Genomic DNA, 10,352 nt, shown 5'->3' with positions numbered 1-10,352 from the left:
CTGAATTTTTACCAAATGGTGTGATGAATTCATAAAGACCATGGAAAATATTCTGAAGAAACTGAGCCTAAATACTTTAGATCCACAAAAGGTATTTGTTTTTAAAGCAGCAGATTTATTGGCAAGAAATATAGATTCAGAACCAGTACAAACAACACAGACTGCAGAAGATACTCAGAGCCAAGATTGTGATTCTCTGGCAGTAAATTGGCCAGAATGAAACAAGGATCCATAAATTGTTATTGACTTGAGTTAACTTAATCTGGTGTTTTTATAGAATAGTAGAGAATTTTCTGGATGGGGTTTGAAGGAGAGTGGGGAATAAAATTACGTTTAATTGGACAACAATCTCATTTGGCTTTTTTTAGGCAGATAGATTGGTTTTGGAGATTGGTCTTATTGTACTTAACCAATTAGCAACTGATAAGATATAACATTAAGAAAAAAATGTAGCTATTTGATCCAGGACCAATTAGAGATAATTTTTGGAATCTGGAATTGAAGCCATGGTAATTTTTTTGCGAGTTGATTACAATAACAGAGGGTTTTTGAATTTCAAGTTTGTCTTTTATTATGAATAATAATTGTATTACTATTTTATTATTAATATAGTATATAGATGACAGGCTAACAATTTGTAAACAGTTTTAGTAGTTTAAAACTTTTTTGGCCTGTTTGCAAGGGATGGGAAATTAATACTATTGTATTATATTAATCAGCATTCAACTAGGTAGAATTTTATGTTTATATGTGTTAGTCTTCTTTCCTATTTTGTTTTGTTTGTTGTATTTTTTCTTTTGTTTTTAAATTTTTTTTGGTGTTTTATATTTTAACCTTCTTTGAAAAAACTAAATGTTATGAATGTAAGTCCAAACAGAAAATATGTCAGCATTAATTATTTTTACATTCTAAAGGAAAATGCATTTTCTGTTTGTTTGCTGAGTAATGTCACAATTGGAAATATTTAATTAATCAAATATATAGTTGGAATTATTTACATAAATCAATTAATTCTATTTGTCAGCCTTGTGAAGCCAGGCTTGATTCATGGATATACAATACACATATTTTATTTTAGCCATTTGCAGGTAGCATAGCATGAAAACATTAATGAAATTAGATTTTGGACTCAAAAATCTTCATGTACAAATGTGAATTTAAGCAGACTTGACAGATCTTTTGAGCAATTTATCTTGATAAGGATATTATGCCAGCAGCAAGGGTTATTTTTTTTAGTACAGTGACAGTCCTCTGTTTTCTGCCAGTTTTCTATTTTGATGTTATATTTCAAATGCATATGATTGAATTTGCAATAAATTCAAATATAGTTTACAATAAGTTTAAAGGTGATAGCATGAAATATAAAACAATATATTAGGCCTCCACAAAGCTTCAGACAAATCACCCCACTGAAGCAGGTACAGTATATTTAAGGATACAGTATTTTTACTTACTGGATTAAAGTAGCTGCATTTTGGCTGCTTCTCAAATTATTGCTTGAACTTTTGTGAAAGTTATCTCCTTCAAAACAAAGCCACTGCCATTCTGGATTAGCCCTATCTTAATACTTTGCAAAATGTATCAGCAACACTTGGCTTTAGGTTCTGGAATAGAATACCTCACCATAAAACTCAAATTAATAGATCATATTTGCTGTGCAATAAATTATCATTGACTACACTAGACTAGACTAGACTAGACTAGACTAGACTAGACTAGACTAGACTAGACTAGACTAGACCAGACCAGACCAGACCAGACCAGACCAGACCAGACCAGACCAGACCAGACCAGACCAGACCAGACCAGACCAGACCAGACCAGACCAGACCTGGAAGGGACTTTGGAGATCTTCTAGTCCAGCCCCCTGCTCAAGCAGGAGAACCTATACTATTTCAGATAAGTGACTGTCTAGTCTCTATTCCATTTCAGAATAGGAACTGGCAATTATGCAAGTGAAGAACATACATTGCATATGAGAGTTGTATTTTGTTGCCAGAAGGCTTTCTGGGAAGAAAATGGTTTAATAGTCCGCAAGAGATTCTTAAAGCTAAGAACCTGAAAAGCAACAATTAATTGTATGTGCATAGGTGAAATATGTGATGATCAGACACATAAAACATAAAATGTAGAATCATAGGGCTGGAAGGGAACTCAGGAGTCTTGTAGTCCAACCTCGCTGCTCATGTCCGGAGACTTTATACGATCCCGGTCAAATGGTTATTCATCTATTTTTGAAAACCTGCATTGATAGAGTACTCGTAAATCCAAGAGGCAAGCTATTTCATAGATTAATTGTTCTCACTGTTAGAAAATTTCTCCTTATTCTCTTGGCTGGATGTCTCTTTAACAAGCATTTACCCATTATTTCTTGTCCTTCTCTCTGGTGCCTTGGAGAATAAGTTAATCCAGTGAAATATCAGTTTATAGACATGAGCTAATGTACACCCCATCCATTAAATCTGAAGCTGTTTCATTTGTGCAATGCCATTACATAAATGAAATAATTTGCATAAGTCTAGATCATTTGTTTAAAGATAGTATATAACTTCATCAATAATATCTAAGATAGATGATTCAATCTCATAAAACATAAAGAACTTGCTATCATAGGTAATGATGATATAAAAAATACCAAAAGTATTGGAAAGAAATACATAGTGTAGCGGGAAAAAACCTTAGAATTTAAATTTTAATATATATTTCACTGACTCATACTCATTTCCCCCATGCAAAAACTCTAACTAAAAGAAATGCAACCTTTTTATATTGTTTGCATGCTTAAGGATCATATGTTCAACCAATAACCAATGAAACAAATATATGTAGGACCAATAGAAGTAGTACATGTGGCCCAATATGTTTATCTTGTTTGCAAAAACATCTATTCATACAGATTTACTATATATAAGGAAGGTTGCGTTTGACATGCATTTTAAATCAAATCAATCTAATGTTAAAGTACAGATTTATACATTAGTACCCTTAAGAACCACATATCTTAATGTCTTTTAATGTGTAATTAGTTCAGCTATTATCTAATTGGATAAAATTTCTGAATCTAACTTGCCCAAGTCTACCAGCTCCCAATTATTGATATGTTATGACCAATGTTGATATGATTGTTGGCTTGATTCTGGTTCTTACTTATTTATACTATCCCTACTTCAAATCATGTCACAAAACACAGAAAAATGTATTTATTTATTGCATGCTGCTTCAATTCTAATAGACTTCACTATGCTGGTAACTGGATGAAGTAAAGACTAAATAATTTGTCATTCATGTAATGATGAGCTGAGGTGATGTAGTGGTTAGAATGCAGTATTTCAGGCTAACTCTATCCACAGAGCCAGGAGTTAGATCCTGAGAGGGCTTGAGGTTGACTCAGCTTTCCATCTTTCCAAAGTCAGTAAAGTAAGGACCCAAATTGTTGGGGGCAATATGCTGTAAACCACTCAGAGAGTGCTATAAAGCACTATGAAGCACTATATAAGTCCAACTGCTATTGCTAATTACCTAATAACATCGCATGACATCACATGAATTAATGACATTAATTGCATCAGTTACTCTCATTGGATGCAAACACTTTTCTATTATTTTGAAATACAAGTCTCCCTGAAAAATTGTCCTTTGCATCCAAAATCTATGAAAGTATGGTCTGTTAAATCAAGGATTTTCTGTATTAGTAGGAATGACTTTATATGAAAAATCAAGCTTCTTTAAGCATCATCTCTAACTCATTTTGAAGAATGGCTTAACTTCCATCTTAATGCCAATAGAACTGAAATTGGCTTCAAAGTGAGTTCAAAGTGAGTTCGAGAAGTACCTAGCATCATGAAAATTAGTACAGGAAAAAGTCACTAGCTATGATCTCGTCAACCCTGTAAAACTGGTAAATTCAGGAAACAAGCACCATTTGGATTTCTGGAAAGATCTTTGCTGCTAGAAAAGATAATGTCACCTAATCTTGAAAGCCTGTCAAAGCAATTCTCTTGTTCAACTTATACTTATAATTAATGTGGAGATGATTTGAGAGCCTCTTTCATATACATCCCCTCTCCCTTGGGCTGAGGTATCTTTCTCTAACAGCTCCTATTTCCTCCTCCACTTTTTCAGAATCAGTTAGACATTCCATCACAAGTGTCATGTTTTAACAACTTCCCACCTCCCTTCACCCAGTTCATATCATGCTGAATTTTTTTTAGTTTTAGATATAGTGGTAAATCTCTCTGTAGCTTGGGTGTAGGATGAGGAGGAAGGTTCATTCTCCGAGCTTGTGGGTTGGTTTCTGAATGTTTCATTACCAGGCTAGGTAACATCTTCAGTGGAGTTTAAGTCCTTATAAACAGAAAAACACTGACACTGCCATCCTCCAAATTCCACTGAAGATGTTATCTATTCTGGTAACGAAACACTTGGAAACCAACCCACAGGCTTGTGTTTCTGGGCCTGCAAATAATATCTTATTATTAAGAGCCGAGGTGGTGCAGTGACTAGAGTACAGCACTGCAGGCTACTTCAGCTGACTGTTAGCTGCAGTTTGGCAGTTCAAATCTCACCGGCTCAAGGTTGATTCAGCCTTCCATCCTTCTGAGATCGGTAAAATAAGGACCCAGATTATTGGGGGCAATATGCTGACTTTGTAAACCGCTTAGAGTAAAAGCATTAGGAAGCCTAAGCCTATATAAGTCTAAGTGCTATTGCTATTGCTATCTTTCAGAATAATATGTTGACAAATGTTAGCTAAAATGAACCTTGAAAGCAAACTGCTGTCCAACCAAGCAGAGTTGAAGACAGACAAGATTCATAAGGAAAATTGATTCAGAAGATATGTGCCCCTAATTACTCCTAACATCAAAGAAAGATTTATATTGCTGTATAATTTCAAGAATATAGGATTGGAGGAGAGGAGATGCTGGAAGGCCCAAACCTTTGATGTAAACCACTTTCCAGGTTGAGTTTATTAATGCAGCCTTTCCTAAATAGCTATGCCTGTTCACAGATGCACATATTACCCACTTCCCCTGTTGCCACATGGGAGAGCAACCAATATCTCGAAGTCAGAAATAGAAAATTTTGCTCTCTATTGATTCTCCAATCACCATGAAAGTGACATCCAGGGGGTGTTTTTGTGCTCCACTTCTGAAATTACTCTTTTCCATTTTATGTTGCTTCAACTCTCCTATTTGATTAGAATAGATTAGAATGCTTGAGTTGTTGCAGGCTAACTCTGGCAGTACATTGACAACTTTGCAGAGAAAAGTAAGCTTTCATTTGAGTCAATACTAACTATGTTCTGAGAGACTCCTCCCCCAAGATGGCTGCTGCCTGGTAGGGAATTTTTTTTGACCCTGCCAACAATCTGTTGTTTTTATTGTCCAGACAGGTTCTTTGGCAGTATTGCTCCCTGCATTTGAATGGGAGCGCTTAGGAATGACCCAAGACATCTTTTGGATAGCCGTGGGCCTACCCAGGAAGGGGAATCTTGAAGATTGAAGCTTCCTGTGAGAGCACCCAGAAAGTATTTCATCTTCTTCCTATCAGTAGAACATTCTCATAAATAAGCCTGAGTTTTAACTTCACTTTTTCAAGTTTTGTTTTGTTCTTTATCTTTAAATGTTAATTGGCTGACTGAATGCTAATTTATTTTAACCCCCTGCTGGATTTTATGTGTTTCTTCTGCTTTTTTTCTTTGACCCATTTGGCTGTTCTCATTAACTTCTGCTTTTCCACATGAAAACATGGCATATGCCTTTGGATGGTTAAAGCGCTTCTACTTGATTTATATTTTATTCAATATTTACCACAGAAAATTTGAACTTTTTTAACTTACAAAAAGTTTTTGAATCAAAGTATACAGAAAATATTTTCCCTATTCTTATATCCCCCCCCCCCGCTCTACCTGTCTATTATATTGAGCAACAACATATCAGATTATAGAGGGAAGGAGGCTGTCACATGGGGGGGAAAAGACTGCTTGGCAACACTCAATCTTTAGCTGGAAGATTTTCTAAAAATTTTGATGAACTCATAAGATTCTAGCAAACACTCAGAGGAAACTGACTGAAAATAAATCAAATCCACAAAATGAATATGAATTCAAAACAGTAGATTCGTTCAGAAGAAATATGGACTCAGAAATAACAGTCTGTGGAAAACATTCAGAGGCAAAAGGAATGTGATTTCAAAGCAGTAGATTGGTTGAAAAGAAGAAAAATGGACTCAGAAGTAATAGTCAATTTCATATATCTTCCTCAAATCCAAGTCTGTACTTCTACATAATATTAGAAAACAACCTGGATGGATAAGTGGCAAATTAATCTTTTTAAAGTGGATTGAATGAGATTGGGGAATGAATCTGTTATATTTAATTGGGGAACAATTTCATCTGGATTTTGGGGAGAAGATAGACTTGCTTTGGAGATTGAATTTATTGTACTCAATCAAACAATAATTTTGTTTTCTTTGATGTGGTTTTCAATCTTTTCTTTCAGCATTTTCGCCAGATCACTTAGCTCTACTCTTTCGAGTTGTTGCACAGGAAGATCTTCATCCTGTATGTTAGTTTCTTCTGCTGGCTGGTCAGTTTGTTCAGGTGTTGGAACAGTTTCTTCAGCTTGTTCATCATTACTTGTTGTTTTCTTTTTAGCCAATGTTTCTAGATGTTGCATTTCCACATCTGTGAAAACTTTATTATGGATGCTGAAATGTCTTTGATCCATTAATCTTTGTTCAGTTACGTTACTTTCTGGGTGTTTTTCCTTTCACACTTGCATCATTCTTTTTTGAAATTCTCTGGCTGTTGGTTTGATGATTTCTCCATTTTCTTTGATTGTCCAAGTTTTGCGCTTTTGTTCCAATCGCTTTGCAGTTGCAGCCCTGATTTCCTAGCAGTAGCAACTGAGCACTGTAGCCCATTTTTTTGACAGATGTCTAGGAGCCATAGCATCTGATGTGGCCCTTATTGATCCCAGTGACGACCGATTTGGTGCAGTGTTTTGTTGATTTCTTTTTATCATTGGTGAGGGTAGGTGCCTAGGTTGGTTCATAGTGGCTAAGCCACTACCGATTATGATGATTATGATGATTATGATCATCATCATCATCTATTTTGTTATTAATATAGTATATAGATGAGAATTTGTAAATAGATTTAGTAGTTTAGTAATTTAAAATTCTTTCAGTCTGTTTCGCAAAGGGTTGGAAACTTATATTGTTGTAATACATTAATCAGCATTCAACTAGGGAGGACAATATGTCTTCCCTAGTTGAATGTATGACAATATGTCCTCCCTAGTTGAATGTCCCCAGAACTGTTATGTGTTAGTTTCTTTTTTAAAATGCATTTTTAAAAATGTCTTGTTTGGTCTGTTTTTCTTTTGTTTTTTTCTAAATACTTTGGTGTTTGTATTTTACCTTTTTTTTGAAAAAAATAAAGTTTTCCCAAAAAAATGCTATGTCCCTAATAACTTTTTAAGGCAGACTTTTTTTTAAACACAAATGCTACTGCTTTTGCTATTATTATTATTATTATTATTATTATTATTATTATTATTATTATTATTATTATTGATCGTTACACAGTCAGCCAGATATTCACACTGGATATGGCATTTTTATCCACCTATTAAGTCCTTCCCAAATTCTGGGTTAGGCAGATGTTGTTGTTGTTTAATAGTAGTACTCCAAATGTTTTGAGTCTGTGCCAGGGGTGAAATTCACTTACCTTCCCTACTGGTTCGCAAATGTGTGTGCGCTGTGTGCGCACTTGCTTCGCTCGCATGTGCCGTTTTCCACACATGCACAAAGCAAAGGTTTAAAATTGTCGCAAAAAAGCAATGTCATTACATTTGTGTAGGTAGGCAGAGCCTCCCGCAGCCGCCACTACCAGTTCACCTGAGCCAGATAGAACCGACTGAATTTCCCCCGTGGTCTGTGCCCAAGACAATCATCAATGTTGACATATATTGCTATCTTTGCTTTCCTTTGCCACTGTCATTCTATTTCTATTTTCGGGCCTTTGTGTTTTATGATTTTCTCCAATCCTTTCTATTCTGCTGTATTGCTACATCAAGTATCCAATCTTTTTTATCTTTTTTATCAACAATTGTTAATTGTTAAGTGTTAACTCAAGTGGTAGATGGCAGAGCCTGAGTGGCGTAGGAGGCTAATGCCTCCTACTAAGGCAGCATTTAACATCCAGCTGCCTGCAATTACTGCGAGTTCAATTCTCACCAGGCTCAAGGTCGACTCAGCCTTCCATCCTTTCTAAGGTGGGTAAAATGAGGACCCGGTTTGTGGGGGCAATAAGCTGACTTTGTATAAAATATACAAAAGTATGAAGGCTATTGCTTAACGCACTGTAAGCCGCCCTGAGTTTCCGGAAAAGGGTGGCATATAAAAATAAATAAATAAAAATAAATAAAAATAAAAATGTTTGGCTGTATGAGTTCTAAAGTTCCAGAGCACATTAGCTTCTTCATTTTCTGAGGGGTCCTTGGTGCTCTCTGAAGTTGACTATTTTCTTGCAGAAGTTTCATTACCAAACTGGGTAACATCATCAGGATTAAAAGGGAGTGGGCTTTGCTGTCATTTTATATACTAGTGGCTTGCCCTGTCAATGTTTGTGGGAGTGATCTTGGTGGCTCCTTGATTATGCTGTTTATTTGTTCATTAGTAGTTAGTAGTAATTAGTTAGTAGTTCCTTCATTGGGGTATTACTTATTTCTTGATTGTTGGTGTAGTGTTAATTTTGGTATAATTTACAGAGTTTTATACTTTCTGGCTTAAAAGAGCCATTGTGCTTAGAACTTTAAAACTTTGACCTTTATCAACTCCTTCCCAATGAAACTCCAAAAAGACTTTGAAATATCTTCATGGTCTCAACTGGCCCATTTTGTTCTAACTCTTCAGTCTTCACTTCTCAGGCAGGAAAAAGATCCATTGACTTTTGAGTAATGTCCTTTCCGTCTTGGTGAAGTTTGATTAGGAATGAATGACCTCGCCAAGGCTGCAGGCTAGGTTGCTCTACCATTCCCTTTCCATAATCATGTATGAATGGGCATAAATAAACAGATGGACAATGTGTTCTATGGCTTATGCATATAAAATGGTTCATTAGACCAGGTCAGCAGCCTTTAAAGAGAACCTCTATAAAATGTTTTACAGATATCAGCAGCTAGGCTGTTGGTAGCACAATACTGGAAGAAGGACTCTTTGCCTACTATTGAAGAATGGACATTGAAAGTAGCGAATTTAGCGGAAATGGCAAAAATTTCAGCGTATTTGAAGGACTATACACAAGAAAGATACATATCGGAATGGAGAAGATGGATTGATTATATTCAAAATAAGTATCAGACAAGAAAATATCAAATAGCTTATGAATGAATGTTAAATTCTAGCCATAGCGGAGTTAAGGTTTCAGGGGGGATTTTGTAGTTTAAGAATAGTTAGGTTAATTTAGCTTATGATTGTTAATTGAAATACCCTGTAGTTTGCTCTGGGAAGTCTGGGGGGGAGGGTGGGATGGGAAGGAGGGTGGGAGTGGTGGGGAGGGAAAAAGGGTGGGAGGAGTATTGGGAGGGGGAAAATTTTCTTTGTAAAACTTTTCAATAAAAAAAAAATGTTTTACAGATGGCACCTACCACCAGCGAGATTGGCCAAAATGTTCCCGAACAGATCACCAGATTGCTGGAAATGCAGACAAGCTCAAGGAACTTACTATCATATGTGGTGGACGTGTCCAATAGCAAAAAAATATTGGATTAGAATACGAAAGTGGCTTGAGGAGATAATTAAACAGCAAATAGAATTGAAACCGGAACTGTTCCTATTAGGGATACTTACAGGAAATTATGATAAAAAAAATATTACATGTCATAACCGCAGCCAGGATTGTGTATGCACAAAACTGGAAAAATAATACTATACCATCAGAGGAAAGTGTGATAAGGAAAGTACTGGAGTGTGCTGAGATGGACAGATTGGCAAAAGAAATAAAAGATAAAGGAGAAACAGAGTACTATTTGGTATGGAACGTATAGTACAAATGGTTATCAGATAGGTGCAAAAGTTAAGAAAGTGTTAAAGAAAGAAGACTTTGGAGTTAGAAAATAGTATTAAATCTGTACAAATATAGATGACATAAAATGTATGTTTATAAAATGTATGTTTATATCAATATATTAGTATGTATAAAGAAGAATGGAACCACATATATAGATATGTAGACGTAAAGGGAAAAATGGATATATAACGGATCTTTACTGATGCGGAAATGTTGCAAAGAGGAAAATTGTTAAAAACTATTAAAAAATGTTCAATTAAAAAAATGGTTCATTGGA

At 35.4% G+C, this 10,352-nt stretch overlaps 1 long non-coding RNA gene across 1 annotated transcript; it reads left to right on the top strand.

Annotated features, from left to right (window-relative positions):
• The first annotated feature begins 5,406 nt into the window (after positions 1 to 5,406).
• Positions 5,407 to 10,352, top strand: LOC117665058 (uncharacterized). The gene is made up of 2 exons (XR_004591236.1): positions 5,407 to 5,527; positions 9,643 to 10,352. It is a non-coding gene; the product is annotated as an uncharacterized LOC117665058 (long non-coding RNA).

The sequence above is a fragment of the Pantherophis guttatus genome, chromosome 4 (assembly GCF_059756535.1).
Source record: "Pantherophis guttatus breed Tessera chromosome 4, ASM5975653v1, whole genome shotgun sequence".
In the NCBI taxonomy this organism is placed as follows: Eukaryota; Metazoa; Chordata; class Lepidosauria; order Squamata; family Colubridae; genus Pantherophis; species Pantherophis guttatus.
This window is presented reverse-complemented; position numbering and strand designations above follow the sequence as displayed.